Source organism: Crocuta crocuta, unplaced genomic scaffold (genome assembly GCF_008692635.1).
Source record: "Crocuta crocuta isolate KB4526 unplaced genomic scaffold, BGI_CrCroc_1.0 scaffold334, whole genome shotgun sequence".
Taxonomy (NCBI): Eukaryota; Metazoa; Chordata; class Mammalia; order Carnivora; family Hyaenidae; genus Crocuta; species Crocuta crocuta.
Window position 1 is genome coordinate 198,634 of NW_027533260.1, and position 4,696 is coordinate 203,329.

General features: G+C 37.9%; 1 non-coding gene across 1 annotated transcript; it reads right to left on the reverse strand.

Moving 5' to 3' along the window:
• Window positions 1-170: 170 nt before the first annotated feature.
• Window positions 171-275, reverse strand: LOC144217810 (U6 spliceosomal RNA). Its single transcript, XR_013330963.1, has one exon. It is a non-coding gene; the product is annotated as a U6 spliceosomal RNA (small nuclear RNA).
• Window positions 276-4,696: the final 4,421 nt, after the last annotated feature.

The following is a 4,696-nucleotide window of genomic DNA, read 5'->3' on the forward strand; positions in this document are numbered from 1 at the left end:
TCCATCTCCAGGGGTTACACCATTGGTTATGTTGCATTTCATGGTAAAAGAGGCTTTGCAGATATAATTACAGTTGATAACCATCTGACTTTATTTTATTTTTTGCCTCAGATTAGGTCTTTATTCAAAGTCAGCTTTCCAAAATGATTTTAAATTTATGGAATAAATAAAAACATATAGACCACTTCCCAAATTTCATGTCATCCTTTCTCAGGGGCCAACAAATTTTCTCTGTAACGTTCCAGTGTTAGTTTATGTGCTGCCAAACTAAGTGCTATAATCATCTGACTTTAGATGAGGTAGAGTAGCCTGGATTGTCCAAGTGGGTCCAATAAAATCACATGCTCCTTAAAGAATACAATCAAAGAGAGGCAGAAGGGAAAGTAAGAGATTGAGAACAGGAAGAATCAGTGTGCTGATGCTGGCTTTCAAGGTGGAGGGCACCACATGGAAATCTTACTTATTTATTCATTCATGGATATTACTATTATTATTATTATTATAAATCATTTTAAAAAATGAATTCACTAATATGAATCAGTCCAAAAGAAATTTAACCCCAGAGGCTACAGTTAAGAGCCTAAGTTTTGGCTCAGCATGACAGCCTCAAGTTCCATCCATGTTGCTACACATGGCCAGATTTCATTCTTTCTCGTTGCCATGTAGGATTCCATCGTATAGATAAACCACATCTTCTTGATCCATTCATCCATTGATGGACACTTAGCTCTTTCCATGTTTTAGCTATTGTTGAGAGTGCTGCTATGAACATTGGGGTACATAGGGGTACTGCCCCTATGCATCAGCACTCCTGCATCCCTTGGGTAAATTCCTAGCAGTGCTATTGCTGGGTCATAGGGGACTTCTACTGTTAAATTTTCGAGGAACCTCCACACTGTTTTCCAGAGGGGCCGCNATTTTAAAAAATAAAAGTATTTAAACTGGTAAAAAAAAAAAAAAAAAGAGCCAAGGTTTTGCTCTTCTGACCTGCTGACATGTAAGAAAACGATACGGTGTTGTTAGAATCTGGTAAAGTCAGAACAGAAACTGACTATATGTATTTAACAATAAATTCTTGGGAATTGCCCACAATTGATAGCATTTTGATTTTTGGGTGTAAAAATGGTTTTTTTGTTTGTTTATTTGTTTGTTTTTAGTTTTAGGCTTGTTCTTCTTTACATAGTTTTGTAGTACATTGGATAGTGTGGAATTGCATAAATGTACATGTATACACACACCATTATTATTCTATTCTATTCTGGTTCAACATTTACATACATGTCATCATACTGGACTTACTTTCCAATCAAATTGCTCTTTAACCAGGGGTCTATGAAGCAGTTATTATACACCAATAGAAACAGATTTATCACATTCCCTGGAAAACCACAATTTATTCCACAAGGATTATTAATGAATCGTCTTTACTGAAACTTTGTGTATAATATATTTTTTAAAAAGGAGACACACATCATGACATGTGGGTAGTTGGTCACACTGATTTCTGCACATGAGAATTATCCTCGTGGTTCTGGGATGGGGACAGTTTCACCACCATGATTGCACTTTCTCACTGTGGGCACAAATGCATAAACTGCTCTTGCAAATACCTGGAAAATGTCATATACCACCAAGTGTAGACCCACATACCCCAACCTTTATTGAATGTTTCTTTCTTTCTGAAAATCTTAAACCTACATAAAGTTTGCATACTCTTTTTTTACCATTTCATCACAAGTTCCTCTTCATTTGCTGAGGTTTTTGCTGGGCCATGTGAGGATAATGATGAATGGTCAAGATGTTCTTGACCATTTGCCCCTAATATCTTAACATTTGACCCCTAATGTCAAGGTCATTTTATCTAACCCTAACAAACTAACGCTTAACAAATTCATACCACTGTTATACCATCATTTAATACAGAAGCCACATACACATTTCCCCCAGTAATATAATGGTATGTTTTCCAATCTCAGAAATCTGGGATCCAGTTGTGGTACAGGTAATAAATTTGTTATCTTGACTTTCTTGTTTCTTTTTTTTTTTTTTTAATATTTTTTATTTATTTCTAGGAGAGAGAGACAGCGTGAGTAGGGGAGGGTCAGAGAGAGAGGGAGTCACAGACTCTGAAACAGGCTCCAGGCTCTGGGCCGGCAGTCAGCACAGAGCCCGACGCGGGGCTCGAACCCACGAACCGTGAGATCATGACCTAAGCGAAAGTTGGACGCTTAACCGACTAAGCCACCCAGGCGCCCCTTGACTTTCTTGTTTCTTGAATCTAGAACAGTTGCCACTTTTCTGTCTTCAGTGACTGACAGTTTTGAAGAATGCACACCCATTATTTGCACAATGTCCTTAAGTGTGGATTTCTCTGATTGTCTTCCTCAACCTCAGCCTCAGGTACAACACTGAAGCAGAACTTCTACACACAGATGGCAGGACCTACTGAGGGCATCACCTCAGAGGCAAAGGTTAGGAGGCTCTTCTATCACTGCTGATTAAGTTTATATGGTTTTGATACCATCTACTAGATCTGATCTTTTTAGACATGTTTCTCTCCTGTTGCATTAATAAGTATTGGCTGGAGAGGTGTTTTGATATTGCTTGAACAGCTTTTGTCTAAATATTTTAGCATCAATTGATGATTTTGGTCTGAACTGATAATCAGATTATGATTGCAAATTAGTTGTTCTAACATTCTACCACCTTTTATATGTGTATTAATGAGCATTCCTGTATTTTTAAAAAGCTCTCCTTTTACCATTCCCCATTGCTGTTATCACAATAGAATCAAGAATTCCTTTCCATTTGCAGCCATACATTATTCTATTTTTTTTGACAGTCAAATTATGCCAGATTTGTCCATTGGGAGGTTCTTCACCCTGGCTACATACCACCAAGTTTTGTTGGTTATCATTGAGTTAAACTACACAGAATGTAAAATGCACCACCATTTTAGAGTACACACTTCAATAGTATTTCACACGCTCACAATATTGGGCAACCATCACCACTACCTACTTCAACAACCTTCAGGGAAACCTAGCACCCATTAAGCAATACAGCTGACCCCTGAACAACCCAGGTCTGGAGTGCACAGGTCCTTTCACCTGCAGAATCTTTTCAGCTCAGTACTGCAAATGTATTTTCTTTTATAATTTTCTTAATAGTATTTTCTTCTCTACCTTACTTTATCATAAGAATACACTCTATAATACATCATATATATAATATGTGTTAATTGACTATTTGTTATCTGTAAGACTTTTGGTCAACATTAGGCATTAGTAGTTACATGTCTTGGGAGTCAAAACTTATATGTAGATTTTGACTTCACGAGGGATGGGCACACCAATGCCTATGTTGTTCTTCAGGCAGCTGTAATCCTCCATTTCCTCCTGCCCCCAAACTCTAGCATCTACTGAATTTGTTTACTTTCTGAATCAACATCACATTGAAGACTCACCTCACACTCTCCCTTCCCTTGCCTGTATTAAACCACTTCTTCAAGGAGTCCTTATTTTTTTAAATAAAGACTGACACTTAAAAACAGAATCTCCTGCAATCTCTATCAAAATAACACCAGCATTCTTCAGAGAGCTAGAATAAACAATCCTAAAATTTGTATGGAACCAGAAAAGACCCTGAATAGCCAAAGCAATCTTGAAAAAGAAAACCAAAGCTGGAAGCATCACAATCCTGGACTTCAAGCTGTATTACAAAGCTGTAATCATCAAGATAGTATGGTACTAGCACAAAAACAGACACTCAGATCAATGGAACAGAATAGAGAACCCAGAAATGAACCCACAAACGTATGGCCAACTAATCTTTAGCAAAGCAGTAAAGAATATCCAATGGAATAGAGACAGTCTCTTCAGCAAATGGTGCTGGGAAAACTGGACAGTGACATGCAGAAAAAGGAACTTGGACCACTTTCTTACACCACACACAAAAATAAACAAAATGGATGAAAGACCTAAAGGTAAGACAGGAAACCATCAAAATCCCAGAGGAGAAATCAGGCAAAAACCTCTTTGACCTCAGCTGCAGCAACTTCTTACTCAACACATCTCTGGAAGCAGGGGAAACAAAAGGAAAAATGAACTATGGGGACCTCACCAAAATATGAAGCTTCTGCACAGTAAAGGAAACAATCAGCAAAACTCAAAGACAATGTAATGGGAGAAGATATTCACAAATGATAATATCAAATAAAGGATTAGTATCCAAAATGTATAAAGAACTTATCAAACTCAGCACCCAAAAAACAAACAATCCAGTGAATAAATGGGCAAAAGACATCGACAGACACTTCTCCATAGAAGGCATCCATATGGCCAACTGACACATGAAAAAATGCTCAACATCACTCATCATCAGGGAAATACAAATCAAAACCACAATGAGATATCACCTCACACCTGTCAGAATGGCTAACATTAACAAATCAGGCAACAGCAGATGTTGGCAAGGATGTGCAGAAAGATCTCTTTTGCACTGATGGTGGGAATGCAAACTGGTGCAAACTACACTGGAAAACATTATGGAGGTTCCTCAAAAAATCAAAAATAGAACTACCCTATGACCAGAAACTGGTCTACTACTACCTAGTAGTGCAGTTATCCAAGGGATACAGGTGTGCTGTTTTGAAGGGACACATGCACCCCAACGTTTATAGGAGGACTATCGACAA